Raw genomic sequence first — 16311 nt, forward strand, 5'->3', positions numbered from 1 at the left:
GCAGTGCGTCTAAATGCAATTTAGCCTGCGAACGGTTGAAAATATATATATAATTTTAATACAACACGTCTGTGTTGGAACTTCGCGATAGAAACACTATGATTCTCTTAATTTTTATACATTTAGGAATTTGTGTTTGTAGTTTGCACGGTGGATTGGATGAGAACGATCGTATTGTTTTGTATCCATGATATTTTTTTTAGTATAAAATTTTTTTACGCAGGAACGTACAAAATTTATAAATTCTGATATTTGGAATAAAAATATATCAAATTTTACATGGTTGATAATTACTCGACTTATCTTTTTTGTCTTTCAGCGATATAACCACGGTAAAGTTGATCTGATTATTGTATGATTTACATTTCGCGCTTTGTGGTAATTAAAATCGGTGAATTAGAAACACCGCTTGTTTCCGCACATCATCGAATACCGAAGGAAATAGTTTGGCTGGTGGTGATCCGCAACTTTCCAGCTGCGCAACTCTGGTTTTAATACAATTACGACAAAACCTAATACCCCACGGGAATGCTGTGTTTGTGTCAAAGATGGGTTTTCGCGCTAGAAATAAAATCGATATCGCAAAAGCGAGATATAATTAATTCCAAAATATATATGTAATACAGTCGAGCAGAGAATCAAACGTAACAAAATTTTTATTTTTCGATAAAAATAAATTAACACGCGTGCGTATATTAATTTCTTCGATAATCTTCCTCACCTTAAAATTCGATCATAAATCATTTCCCGTAAACGTTGGAATATCACGTGTTATCGATACGATAACACGTATTGTCGCAACACCGTAACATTATCCACTAAAAGCTTCCATATTTCTTTCACATTTACTACATCCCCTTCCCTCTCCCCATCGTTCAACTCTCAATCGAGTCGAAGGTGTATACTCTCGGCAACAAGGCGTGTAAGAGAAGCGCAAAGCACTTCATATCCCAGCCCCTTGTAAATAGTAAACGGTTCCTAAACCTCCTTAGAAAGGAACACTGCTCGTGGGGAGGAGGAAATCGCTACAAGCGAGAAATTCGTGGGTCGAACGTCGTCGGCCTTCCCTGGGGACCGCGTTGCATCGCCTGCCGGAAGATATGAATTTTTCGCCTCGAAAAAGAAAGGGAGAGGGAAGAAAAAAGAGAAAAGAGAGGGAAAAGTCCAAGGAGGGACGAGAACAACGAGTTACGACGAGAGAGAAGGAGGGTGAGACGAGGAGCAAAACGAGGAAGAAGGGGCAAAATAATGGATGTAAGTCCGAGCTTACATACAAAACTGGAAGCGGAAACTCCAGACATTGCATAGTGTAGTCGCGATATTTTAGAAGCGGTTGGATAAAATTATACGGAGGAGGGAGAGGAGGCGCATAATTACAAGTTCAAAAAAAGTTTTTTTCGGAGGAGCACCGAGTTTAAGAAGCGACATTCGTCTCGTGAAATTAACCCTGGTCCCGGGCACGTGCTTCGCGATACGAATGGCCGCCTGGCTTTTCAGCCCTGGCCATTCGGTGTGAAAAGGAAACGTGGATGCAACATTAGGCACAATGAAATAAAGAGGGGGCGAGCGTGCGACCCCCCCTCGCCCTAACTTTGTCAGAGATTTGAAAGTTTACGCGGAAATTATCTCCATCTTTTCCCCTAATGGTACGTGTCCACCGTTATGCGCGGAATTATACAATGGAGGACGCGGAGAAAAGTTGTGGATGGTCGCTATGGATTCTGGAAATGGAGGATGTAAGTTTAACCAACGGTGTTACTTAACGGTGTTATTTCATGGAGCGTAATACGCGATAAAGAAAGGGGTGTAACAGGTGCGTGTTGCATAATTTAATCTCTCTCTCATTCTGCGCTTCGTCACGAAAATCGGACGGGAGAAGAGGTAAAATGTCGGTTACTGATCGACGTGATATTAAATTTATAATCAGAGTTTCGTGGGAAACTTGATAAAGGGATGTATGATGTATGATAATCTCTGATTTTTCAGAGATTATTCAGAGGATTCATTTGTGAAATGATATGATAGATTGGTAACACGAAATATATTCGAATACTTTTTTTTTTATTTTATCGTGTAATATTTTTTTTTTTTATTAATTAGATCGACTTTTATATTCCCCGGAACAAAAGGGGGAGGGGAGATCAAGATAATTATAATTAAACCTGTGTGCAATGACGTAAGTTTGGAAGCTCATTTTATTCCAATTTGGAGAATTTAAGCGGTGCGACCGACTGCTAAAATGGTCGGTATCCCCCTAGTAGCATCGATCAGGTAGGCCAGAACGGTGTAACGTGAAATTGGTACTTTGAAATTTCATTAGTGAAGTCAGGTGGCGTCACAGATTCAATTAGCTTTTTATTGGATTTCGAACTGTGCGAACTGTCAAAGCGATAACCGCGTGCCTACTGCCGTTTCACCAATACCCCCGTGTGTTGTATATACGAGTGTAGATCAGACACCTTAAACGATCATTTTTTCATTTATTCTCCACCCTTGTCTCATTAATGGCGAGCGTGGGATTAGAAAAATAAAAGATTAATTTTATAGGTGGTTTCGATAATTAACGATAAATCGCTACAATATAGCTGAAAGAATTTGAAAACATTTTGAAATCCCTAATTTAGCAAATAGTTGCTAAGTGTTTAAAATTTTTTCCCATGATTGGAATTTCTCTTTAATTCTGGGATTGAAGAAGAATTAACGATATCGATTTGATTCAAATTTTAGAAATTTTTATAATTTTTTCACTTTTTAAAATTTTAAATTTATTTATTTATTATTACTTATGCTCACTTTTATATATTTTATTGCTATTTCTTTTTATGCTCTTTAATCGCATAGTTTTGAAGATAATTTAAAACGAAAAATTATATTTTGACAAAAGATTTCCCGTTGTGTTATATTTTTATGAAATTTTCAGGCAGGTTTCCTACAGAATGTGGAACAATAATTTTCATTAAAGAGCTCTTCTAATCGCAACGGAGATCTTGTTTGTGTTGGATCATCCAATGTTTTACTTTCTTACCTCCCGTCTTCCGAAGGCAGTTTGTCTAGACAGGAAAAGGAAACTCCATTTCTCGTTAAGTTTCCATTGATAATGAGCGGGCTTCCCTAATTATTCACCGGCTCTAACAGAACGCCTTACAAATAAAACTACCAGTAAATCCGTTTCTTTCCTCGTTCCTTTCTCCCTTCCTTTTTCACTCGTTGAACGCACGATGCCTTTTCATACAATCCAAATCGCGCTCGAATGCAAAAAGCTTCGAAGAATTCAAACTCATTTATAAAATAAGAAATATACCATAGTCTTGCGTTCGTGAATAGTCCGTAGAAGTATTTGATCATAATTTCAATACCATTTCCATTTTAAATTCTATTCAACGAAATAATTAATTTTCATATTTTCGTCTTGCAAGATATAAAAAAAAAAAATTATAACAAAATTCACTGTTAGAAAGAAAAAAAAATCTAATAATAATTAAGAGATTTTCTTCTGAAATTTAAAAAGAAAAAAAATCTCTCCATATAAATTATCCTGAATCTCGAAAGTATGTTCGGGTCACGGTCGATCGAGCCCCAAGTTCCGTCTTGACATTCCGTGAAAACGAAAGGGAGAAGACGACATCGACTCAACGGCAAAAACTGAAACTTGGCGAGGATGCTCGTGCATCATAGGTTTATGGTTTCGCGATGGCATTTATAAGGTTTGCTCGACTTGGCGGGTAAGTTCCACGAGCGAACTCAGCCCCCCCCTCCCCAAGATTTGGGGTGGCGATGCTGCAAAGCGCGTCATTATCGTCGTGATATATATACCGGGAGTGCCGTTAATGCGTCTCGGGTTTCCTTATTGAAAAATATTGCGCTCATTCCGCATTAAAGCAACGGCTCGCCCTCGCCTATCCCATCCCCCTTCCAACTTTTTCCTTTCCACTTCCACTTTCTATTGCTTTGTGGGTCAGCCACCAACCAGCCAGTTTTCAGTCGGGGTTCAGTTATATTTTTCTCTGCCTTCGAATTTCAACAACAACCCATAACGATGCATTTTTCTTTTTCTCTTATTGCGCATCAATTGGAACGTCGTTCGTATTGTTTATACGAATTTTATTTCCAATGAAATATATCATCGACTTTTGTACCGTTCCTAATTCAATTTATAATTTCTTTTTCACTATGGCGATCGGTGACACTGGCATCACACGTGCATTAATTAATATCTAAAATAAAAAAATAATTAGTACCTAAAATATATATGTATATATATATATACCACCTGCACTTTTATTTTTTTAAATATTCGAGTGAATTTAAAGTGAAAATTACGCTTAAAATTGCTATAATCGCACGCGCAATGGTGATTTCTCGTTAATCTCTTGATCTGTTACGACTATAAATTAACGAAAACACCTTGTCTCTGTTTCAGGAAGAGGCAAAAGGAGAACAGGATGATACCTATAGCCAGACATCGGTAGCGTCGAAGGGTCAGAGGTTGCGATGGGCCCGGAACAACAAACATCCGGCTGACTGCGGGACGCCTCCGATAAATCACGGCGGAAACGCGTAACGCGCTCGAGCAGCAGGCGGAGGAAGACGATTCGTCGCGTGAGGTGGTTCGGTTTTATCAAACGCTCTTATGTGTATATATATATATATACACGCGTTACACAGTTACCCTCCCAATGAGACACTAAATTTCACCGGCAAAAAGAATTCCCTGTTTTTATCTCGAAACGAGATGGCGTTAAGCTTAATTTTCTTTTAGCGAGCGTACGCTTTGAATTTGTGTGCAAGCTTTTGGGGAAGAAATTTATTGGCAGAAGTAAAGAACTTTCGAAGATTAACCTGGCCTGACAGTTGGATATTTATCTTCCGGCAGATTGCTCGTAAGAATGCTATTTTGCTTGTTACTTTCTTCTTCTTCAAAGAATTCGTTTTACATTAACGAATATATCTTCGCGAAATTTTATATATGAAAAGAGACGCGCAAATATAAACATTGCAAACCTTAAGAGAGATTTTCCCGAATTTTTCTGAAAATTTAAAAAAAATAAAATTGGGCAAATAAGAGAAATCTTGGCACGAAAAGTGGCACAAGTGAGTATTTCAATTTACAGGAGATGAAAACGAATGTAAGCAATTAATTCCATCGTTAATTCTATCCCTTATCGCGTGATTCGTAGGAACCGTGAAGATATCAAAAGCGCGGGGAGATATCCACGCGGGGGTAGAGAGAGGGAGCGAGAGAAGGGAGTGCGACGTTGGATAAAAAGGGGTGAGGGGGAAACATCTGTTGCCATGCTCTATCCCGATTATGGGTGGCCTCCTTGCGCGTTCGGGAGGAACGGTGTTATTTGGCAGCCCTTTGCCCGTGTGAGAAGCCGCGAACGCGTTCGCATCTGAAATTATGTGCTCGTTTACTCCGCGGCCTCCGTTATCATGCGAACAGTTATGACGCCGCGAGCCACGACCCGTGCGGTAAAATTACATTTCCAATTCATGAAACGTCAGTTATACGGAGAGGGGGAGGTATGGAATGACTGAACATGGCCCTTCGCAACGCCATCCCGCGAAAAGAGCACGCAAAAGCCCGCTCCTCTCCCCACCCACGCTCCCCCTCTTTAGACCACGTGTTTCGAAACAATGAGGTCGTTTAATCGGATGCCTGTCCAATTCCGCTAGACTGATGTCGCTCTTCTGAAGTTTCCAAATTAGCTGTTTTGTGTTTGGAATACGAGCGAAATTGCGATGGCGCTCAAGGGGGAAGGATACTTGATACGATCTCTTGTTCGATACGATGGGATCGTCTTTAATTCCATATCGTTGTTTTCTTTTTTTCTTTTTCGAAAAAATTTGTATTTGTATTTTTAATCGATTGATATAAATTTTAAAATGTTTGTGAGAAGTAATTTGGATATAGGATACAGGAGAAATATTTATTTGGAAATTTTTTCTTTGCTTCTCCGCTGGAAAGGGAACGAAATCGAATCTTGATAGGGGTGGGGGTAAAACTGGTAAAAACTGGTTTTTAGAAGATAATAAATTTTTCCCTTCTTTATCTTTTACGCATGAATAAAGATAATGATCTCGAGTTATATTGGAAAACGGCGCGCCTGGAAGTGGAAGTTTTATACTCATAGCCATCGATAAGTATCTCGGGCAATATCGATAACTTTTACGGAAAGCAAATTACTGGATGGCATTTTGGAGATTCGATCATATACCAATATTAGTAATATTTTTTTTTTCCTCTTCTTTTTCTTCTTCTCCTCGAGTCGGGGAAGGATTCCGGCAAATCTTCTCGAGAGCTCTCTCCGTGGTATCGATAAGGTCCCAAATCTATAAAGGACAGGAAAGATAAGGCCGCCTTAAGGTATGAATCTTCCAGAAGTCCATTTCAAAGGATTTCTTCTTTCCCTATCGAATCGAAAAATGTTAAAAGATATCCATCATTTCTGTGTTTGTGAATTTAAAGAAAATCTATTTACGCTAGGGTATTAATTTTTTGAACGAGAAAATATCTTCTTTATTTGCAAAATTATACCTTTTTATTCCACGATTATACACAAAAGAATTTTGAAACGAGAGAGAGAGAGAGAATCGTATAATTATGAGGTCGTCCAATCTAATCAGCGCCAATTTGTCCGCATCTTGTGAGATTAAGCCTTAGGAGGAGAGCGTAGTGTCAACTGTTAGTATACACAGGGATGACGGCGTTACCCTTGCGAACCGTCGTAATCCGCAGTGCAAACAAATCCTCGGAATGTTCAACGAACATCCGGTAAATAAGCCGATATATGTAGCATCGGTTCATACGCTTAACCGGTGCTTCGTTTCCGCTTTATCCGATGTGGTTACGCCTCCTACCATCATCGACCAGTTTGCTTATAACTTTGCCTAATTACGTTCCATTTAAATCCCCGACAAAACTTGGCGTTATCCGATTTAGAGTTTATCATTTGTTTTTAATTCGTCTTTTCGACCATTCGAAACGAATTGAATATTTATTGACGATTAATTTCAGAGAAGGGAGAAGAACAATATTGAAAAATCGAAAGTTCGATAATATCTGTGAAAAGTTTAATCGAAATAATCTTTCATCCGTTTCGTTCGTTGAAACTAACCTAAGCCACAAGTTCACCCAATCTTCCGCGCTCTCCAACCGCGACCAATTTCGTTTTTCTTTGCTCGCAACCAACCCTCTTTTAAACGGGCGCCATTTAAATAAATCATATAAATACAGCTGCGTTTTCGCCTTCTTTTCGCGCGGCCATGGCCGATGCCGTGTCTCGTTTCAACGCATTCGCCGTTTTAATCTAATCTGGAGGCGCATGTAAGAATATATTAAAGAAAAACTTTGCGCAGTGCTACGACGTGCTCTTGAAAATTATACCGTCTCGAGTGGGGGGGTCGAGAAGTGGGCAAGGAGAAGGAAGAAAAGGGGAAGGAGGAAGAAGAGGAAGTGAAGGAAGGAGCAGGTGAAAAGATGGATGAAAAAGAGAAGAGGGGGAGAAACTAAGAAGGGATAGAATGAAAGAAGCCAAAGTGGTTTCCACATCCAGCTCCACTCCTTCCATAGCTTTAGTTACCGGCCAACTCCAACCAGCCAACTATCCAGACCCATACATTTATTTACATGTAATTACGTTACACCCTCGTCGTCTTGTCGAGTCGCTACAAAACTAATAAACTAATAAACTTTCCCATAATTTATTTATGACGACGTCTGGACTGACACTGGTGAAAAGGGATGTATGTATTAAGAAATTTAATGTATCGCGTAAATAATGGATGATACGAGCCATTTTAACTGGCCGGTGAAATTGTAAAATACTTTTTTCAATTCGCAAATCTCCACCATTCTTCCTCTTCAACATTCGCATTCGATCAACGATCGAGATATTAATTGTTGATAAAAATTTTTTTAATAAAAAAAACACCAAAAATCACGTAAGACTACTCTCTCAAAAATTATAATTTTGCAAAAAAAAGAGAGAGAGATGAGAATCTCAAATATTAAAAAATTGTTCAAATCGAAATGCAAAAACCAAAGAGACGAGAAATACAACGATGATGGAAAAATTGGCGGATCGAGAATTTTTTTGCCTTTAATGCCCCCGGAGGATGGAAGTATTGACACGCGAATACAAGAAGTCCAGATGATGACTATATATATATATAAGCAAGGGGATAAGGCGTCGTGGAGGCGTGTAAGGCGCTCGGCACACGTACAGCCATGCAAGCAGACTCCAGAGAGAGGGGTGGGGGACGTTAGTAAGCGCGACTACGTGGGTCTGGCGAGACCGGAGGAAAACGGCTGCCTTATCTCCGCGCACCGAGATTGACTTCCTTTCTATCCATTCAACCGCTCAAATGAGTTCCTTTGATAACTGTTGTGTGATCGAGTGTGCTGAATACTGAAGGGTTTCGAGCTCCGGCCCGCGAATCTGCCAGGGATGCCTCGCCCTCTGACTTCACTATCGGAAGCCAGCCTTCGCGAAAAACTTTTCGCCGACAGTTGTCACGCCATCCTGCCCTTGAAATCTCGTCCACTAATCTTCTTGTGAAAACCTCGGCTTGTTCTTTTTCTTCTTCTTCTTCTTCTTCTTCTTCCTCTTCTTTTACGAGGTAATTATCATTTGACGAGTGATCAATGACGTCTAAATTTTTGAATGTTAAAGGAAAAATATGTGCTTTTTGTTATTGTTTTAGTTTTTGTATTTCTGAATTGCGTGAAAAGGGAAAAATGTTGTCGAAAATCGAAAAAATATTTGAATATCTATTCTCGACTTTTATTCTGTTTTTATTTATAAAGTATTATCGAAATCGTTAAACAAACATCTGTTGACTTGAAAAATTAAATTTGGCAATAGTGATAAATTATTTTAATATAATTTTCTTGTTTTATTATTTAATTCGAAAAATTCGAGCAATTGAAAACTAAAATTTCTTTTCGTATTAATCTTTTTCTTTTTTTTTTTACAATCAGGAAATATCATTAAAAGTACGATGTTAATTACGCTTGTAATATCATTATGGTGCCATTTTTATGGTAATGATAACCGAATCGCGTATCCAGACTTCGCAACTTTAGCCATTCCAGTCTGAAATATCATGGACCATGACTACTGTCCACAACGTGGGATTTACTGACAGAGTTTATTACAGGGAATAAATCCTTTTGCCGATGCTTTAGTCACGTAGTTGAATTATTATACGTTGGAATTTGAAACGTACAAGACTTACTATGATTTCCTGACGAACAAATCATCCTAATGTTACGAATAATAGTTATTTAAAATCAAGTAAAACTTTCAGTAATTCACAGTAATCACAAAACCAAACAACTATAACTACATCAAAATTCATTTGAATTAATCCAATATTTCATTTAGTTTGATATCAAAAAAATATTACTTTCAATATTAACTTCCTTGCTACTCGTTTTTTCGTAGCAATAAAATAACCCATTATTAGTCATCTAAATTTCATTATATCCGCAGAAAATTAACAGAAACACGTGTAATTTTCACATCCAGTTTTTTTCCTTACTATTACATCACTTTTTAGGATTCAAGTACAAAAGGAGAGTTTCTATCCGATCTGGACCTGTAAGCCAACTATATAATTGGTACGTTTCCAAGTTATTGTTGATAAAAATTTTTTTCGTGGACGATACACCGAATTGCTGTCTCGCGGAAAATTGCACCCTTTCCAACCCTTAGAAGCTCTTAATTAATGGCGCCGACATGCCAACCGAGGTCTTTCGAGGAGTAAGGAGGGTTTGCGCCGTGGACTTGTAATCTCATGATGCCGTAACTTATTCTAAATGCACTAGTGGGACCTGCGAGATATCCTTGCTCTTGTCTAGGGGGGGGGCAAGTTTCCACCTTCTCCCTTTCCTTTGCCTCGCCGTTACTGGTCGATGGTTAAACGCACCTGACATTCCGGCGGTGCCCGCCAGGAATGCCGTTGGACACTCGTCTCACGCACTCCATTACCAATTCAACTCGCCTCCTAATTAAAACAAACGTGTCGTTCTCTCTTTAAAAAAAGAACAAGCATGTCGTCTCGACAAGAAAAGTGGGGAAAAAATTGATTTCTTCGTAGAGAATGAATGAATGAACGATAGATTGAGAATTTTAAACTCAATTCCATTTGTTTTAATATTAGAAAACTTATTCATGATTAATATATTTTTATTAATTAATAATTTAGGAGATAAAACAAATGCTATCGGTCTGTACATCACGTATATTGTTGTGAGATAAAGAAAATGAGAGGAAAATTAAAGGCTTGAATAATTGACGTTTCCAATTATAATTATTCCCCTTCTTTGAATGGATCGTCGTTTAAATTTTGATCAGAAGAAAATTTCTTGAATGCACGTGTTTTACATTACAATGCGATCGCGATCGCATTGGGAGACACGCGAAATAGGTGCAATCCGTATACGATGTTACAAGAGCGTGTCACCCTCGAGGACACGCTCGCAAAGATTCTTGGAAGGTCACGCGAGCCCAAGGGCCATAGCGAGTAACGAAGAGGTCGAGGGGTGATAATCGCTGGGATACCATGAATTTACCCCTTGGCCCTACGAGGCCGTAGATTACCAACTCTGCCTTCCGTCTTCCCTTTCTCTCGACCAACCCTTCTCCCCCTCCTTATTGTTGCCCGTTGCCCGGTTAAAATATACATTTGTACGGATGCCATTCTCTCGTCTATCCCTCCTTCCTCCAACGTTTGATTTATCACGGTGACAATGGTGTTATTATGTCCGCGGTTAGATAACGTGACGTTATTTCGGTGGACTTCCTTCAACTTTCTCTATCTTTTTCTCCCCTCCTTCGGGACATTGAATGAATCGAATGTCACGAAATGCGCAGCGCAAGATGGATCGCTTTTATAAAGGTTAAGAATCGCGGGAAATCGTCATTATCAAGAGCTATATATATGTATACCCAATAATGAAAATTTATCTTTGTAAGCAGAAAGATGTCTCGATCAAAATATGGCTTGTTCTTCGTAAAAATATCGATCTTTAATTTTTATTTGAGAAAAACGAAGAAAATAACCGAACGAAAACCAGTTGATTCAAATTATCGAATCTTCGATTCCGCGAAACATCAAAACTGTACCGTCACTTGAAACGTCGCCCAACACGGCAATTAATCAACCGCGCGTTGCGTTTCTCCCTGTCGCAATTAACGTTCGTCCGTGTGTTTCACGCTCGTGTGTCTTATATATACTCGGTCGTCGTCGTCTCGGCCTCATCCTCCACCGATGGTCGTTTCAACGAAGACAAAGCGCTTCCTCGCAAGATCCACGACCGTTTTCCATACATTTCCACGTCCCTTCTCCTCCTCTCCCGCGTGTTTCGAGTGCCACCCTCGAGTGGATCGCGAAATGAAATCCTGCGATATCGCGCAGCGTGCCGTTGGGATGGAGACAAGTATCGAAGAAGAAAGAAGGAAGGAAGGAAAGAAAAAAGGGGGAGGGAAAAAGCGGCCGCTTTTCACTACCACTGTCTCTCTCTCTCTCTCTCTCTCTCTCTCTCTCTCTCCGTTGCTAAGGATGGATCGAAGGCATCGCGTGATTCCGCCGCGTATTGGTGGCCGGATATACCGTATGCGAGTACACGATCGAAGGAAGACGTTAGTCGCGGGAGCTAAGCGGAAGGATCGCGAGCACGCGTTCGAAATGCCGACAGCCGTATTTATGCCTCGGTAAACGTTATCACCGTTGATGCTGCACGATTTCGTATAAGATGGAATAAATCGAGCCGTGGAGAGAAGAAGAGTTCATTCTTTGAAGGAGAAAGGGGGAGGGGGAGGTATCTGTTTGGCATGGCGGATGATAAAAGTTTCTCTCTCCTAGGGAAGGTTGGAATAACGATTGGAAACGCTTGTTTCGTCGAGAAAATTCGTACGTATGTTCAAATGTTAGAGTTATTTTTTACGTAATCGATAACGAGGTATCCTATTGTTAGATTATCCGTTCGATAAATAAAAGCCCAGTTTTGAAACTGAAGAGACAATCGAACTTCGATCACGAATTTATTTTCTTGGGAACAGAAAATATATATCGCAAGTTATAAGATCGATACATCAGGTATCTATGACTTCTTAAAACTCGAGGAATCCACGATTCTTAATCCGTTGAAAATACCAAGTACCACGTACCACGGACAAGGGGAGGGTGGCTTGGTTGCCGGCTCATTGAATACAAAGTGCATTTTACCTCGGCGAATGGCGTGGCCGGAAACGGATCGTAACAAACTTATATCCCGCGCCTATTCCCAAAGGCCGTGCGGCTTTCGATTCGGGATTGTAAATAGTCCCGATGTCGATCGGGCCGCCCGCAGGGGAGCCAAGTAATTTCCATCGAATTCGAGAGACGACGACTGTTAACGCGAGAAACGCCGCGGATCCCGGCGCGGAAATGAAGCTTGTCGCTCAAGCCAGAAGCCAGAAATCGGGAGAAATTCCATCCGGTTCTCTGAATTTCTCCGCAATTCCTTGTCAACGGGGCCCGGCCACGGGCCTTCGTTTCTTTAACAACGCGTGCGTGCACGCGACCGATATATTGTACCGTTTTGTACATCTCGTTCCGATCTGTCAACAGGGATATTAACATTTTCGCCGAACCGAGAGACGACGACTTGGGAAATTGAAATGGTTCATGGGGTAGGTGATAAGATAGGGTGAATTGCGCGTGAAGGGAAACGATTGTGAACGGATGATTGTGTGCACGCGTGATACGAAATAGAATTCGACGGGTTTTTTGAACAATTTTAATATTTTTTTCTTTTGAGTAAAAATTACAAATTATTAAATATCGTAAGATGAATCGTCATTCATCCCTATCGTAATAAAAATACGTGAAATATATATATAACCATTCTTCCTGCGAATCACTTACATCCAATGTATAATAGTTCGATTTGAATCGATTCAATTTCTAGAGCCACGTTCCTAATGTCCCTACCACTTTCTAAAACCACCCTTCCGCCCTCGTCCACCTAGAAAAAGACGCGCAATCCGGAACAGACATTCACCCTTCACCCTTAAATCAGGCACAATCGCGCGAAAATCCAAACGCATCCCAACCCACCGATTTCCGAACGAGCATCGGAGAGAAGAGAGGCGAAGAGTGGGAGGGGGCGAACAAACTCCCGGAACAAACCCGAAGAATTAGTAGTTATTAGGGGTTTCTGGATAAAGGCTGTGGGGCAGGGAGAGAGGGTGGCAGAAGAAGAAGAAGGCAGGGCCTCTATCCATCCATGGTGTGGTCTGTCTTTCTTGTCTTGGGCCGTGGCGATGGTGTGCGGACCGGATGATATAGCGCGTGAAATTTGTCGCCATTGTGCCACGGCGAGAACTACGCGAGGGTAATGCGGCGGTGCCGCTAACTAGCCCTTGTTATAACGCCGTTCGTTCGTTGTTCGTCGTTCGTCGTCCCACCCGTCCCACCCGCCTCCTCCACGTCCTCCTCCACCGCCGAACACCCTTCCAACACCCGCGCCGAAGCGGAGGCGCAGTGTTTCATTTTGACGGGCCAGCAGCCAGTGTGGTGGCTGGTCGCCTGTGCCGAGTCGTCGAAACTATAACAGCTGTAAATGCCCTACGCTCCATGGATTTCGCCGAAATCCGGTAATTACCTCCATTCTCGTCAAGTGAGGAAGAGGCGGAGGGAGGGGAGGGGGCGGTCGAAGAGGGTGAGGCGGAATTACTCGAGATCGGCGAAGCTTTTGCCGGCCGCGGTCCGAATTTCACTGAACGAGCAATTTTCTATCGCACCGACGCTCTTCAATGCGAGCGTACATCTATACTTTTCCCTCTCTCTTTCTCTCTCTTCCCCTTTTCCATGCGTGTGTGTTTTTCTCTCCCCCTTTTTCCTCCATTTTTCTCCCTTCTCTTCCTCTTCCTCTTTCTCCCTCTCTCGCGCGCAGATTCTATTTCTTTCTCCGTATTTTTTTTTTTTTTTCCCTTTGCGTAGATATTTCTTTTTGCTCGTTGCTCATTCGTTTTGCGCCTCCCCCTATCTCCTCTGTGAACGTATATGCGTGTGTCCATGCGCGAGGGGCATCGAAAGCCCGTTTACACTGTTGAGTATATCGTTGCCGCGATTCGATGGAACGTTCGATGCGCTCCTTTATGACTGGTTACTTTTTTTTTTTTTTTGGTTTTTTTTTTTTAGTACCCTTTTTGACTTTGGACTCTTCTTTTTTCTTCTTCCTCTTTTTGTGAAGCGTTACGGTGGAACGATGATTTTATTAAAAGGATTATGTTGTTCGAGGTTTCAATATTTTTGAGATTAAAGGAGGTAAAGGTGAAAATAATTGGGAAGAGTGAAAGAATATTTATCAATAGTTTTCGATCCATCGTTGAAAAAATGAAATAAGATAGATATTCACGAGTTGCGTGGGATTGTTAATGTCTCGCGATTAAATATCTAATCGACTTATTTTTTTTAAATAAAATAATCGTGCGATAGTCGTGAATTATTTAATGATGGATACATATTGTATCATCGATATGCGTGTGACTAAGACTCTAAGATGTGAAAGAAATAGAAACTATCGTGTGACTTAGAGGTGGCGGTACAACGTTTCATATTAAATAACCAGGACCTATCAGTCCCTGTGTTACTGCAGATGTTGCCAGGAAATATTGTTCCCCGTTTTCGATATTCAGTCTTGCATAATTCTTACGTTCTATCTCACAATCCCCTTATCCTAGCTACATAGGTAAAATATTTTGAACATCACACTTCTTTGCAGACTTTAAAACGCGTATGCTTTTGAATGATAAAAATTACAGATATATTCTCTACATCGAGAAAAAAATAAATGCCTTCTTCAACTAAGATAACAAAAATATCATACGATACCTTTTGAATTTTGACTTTATCATCCATATTTCATCCAAAGAATAACCGACCAACGAATAAAGTTAGAAGCAGAGTTATCTACTTTCGATGTATTACACGAATGATTTAGCAGCATGGCAAGATTTAAATGAACGGACAGCCGCAGCAAACCACTCGCTAATTCGCTCGCAGACATTTTGAAAACTGGTGAAAATGAATTCGAATTATTCACCTTTTTGTACTCGTGATGATGGATGAATCGGATCCAATCTGCAACAAAATTCAATTGCCAAGAAATAATAATCTCCAAACAGATACACGAAACGGATGAAAAAAAGCAGCGAGAAAAGAAGAAAAAAGAAAACATTTGCAAAGAATCCTGATGTTATTGCGATACTCGGATTCAGCATGGCATCGCCCTTTGTCCACAGAAGGCATACCACGAGTAAATCGGTTTCTTTGAACGATAGGAATTCAGCATACGTCTTCCTTTTCACTACCCGTGGAATTTCAAGTACAGTGGACAGTTGTTCGGCTAAGAAATTCAAGCTTCGTGCCCTTTGTGAAACTTTAACTCGCTTGAGACAAAGTCCTCAAATGAATCAGAAGTGGGTTGGCCTCCTCTTTTGGGGGGGAGAGGAGGGAGAGGGGGAGGAGGAGGAAAAAGCTCGGTGGCCGCAAAAGAAAAGGAGGGAGGTGAGGGGAAAGGGATGAAAAGAGATTCGGCCCGATTCCATTAAAAAATTCATACGGCTGCTTTACGGCCACAAAGTTTTTTGAAGCGGCCATTAGCACGTAAAGTACAATTTTACGGTAAGTGGTTGACTTCTGACAAGCCTCGTTATCACTGCTTTTTATACGTCCCGCCATCGACCACGTGTTTACTTTCGAAACTTGCTCCACGACTCGCAATCATCAGTGGCGACTCACGCGTACGATCTTTAATCGAAACTCGTGAACGATGGAAGAGAAGTATTCTAATTAGAGTGTTGAAAAGTGTTAGAACACACATATTTATACATCTTTTATATGTCAGCTTTTTCAAATGTCCAAGTAGAAACCTGAATTCCTCGTAGATTGAAGCAAGAATGATAGATAAATTCATCCGATTCGAAAACGACAAGGCTTTGCACAAAGAAAGTTATCCACTTTTTGACCGACTTACTTAACTTCCATATTTTTAGGGAATCGTTTCTTAAAAAATATTCCGCGCAACTACTCTTGCTCCTAAATCCTGAATTATGATTAATTCAGGTCTCGTGTCAACAGGGCAGATTTGACTTAAACGACGGTAAAATAAATTATTTTCCACGCTGTCGCATAGGGGATCCGGCGGGGAGGGACGGCGTGAAAGGAACGACAGAGGAAGCACCATATTGCGTGGCAGCATTGCGAAAAAGCTGGATTTAATGCAGCAGATATTGTAGAACTCGGGTGAGGGGATGG

At 40.6% G+C, this 16311-nt stretch overlaps 1 protein-coding gene across 1 annotated transcript in view; it reads left to right on the forward strand.

Annotated features, from left to right (window-relative positions):
• Positions 1-16311, forward strand: part of LOC102671838 (probable cytochrome P450 6a13) — a 136390-nt gene that overhangs the window by 69899 nt on the left and 50180 nt on the right. Inside the window, exon 2 of the mRNA XM_031508144.1 lies at positions 4421-4604. The gene's annotated coding sequence lies outside the window, so the exon portion shown is untranslated. The remainder of the gene's footprint in view (positions 1-4420; positions 4605-16311) is intronic.

The sequence above is a fragment of the Apis dorsata genome, unplaced genomic scaffold (assembly GCF_000469605.1).
Source record: "Apis dorsata unplaced genomic scaffold, Apis dorsata 1.3 scaffold_74, whole genome shotgun sequence".
NCBI classification, from domain to species: Eukaryota; Metazoa; Arthropoda; class Insecta; order Hymenoptera; family Apidae; genus Apis; species Apis dorsata.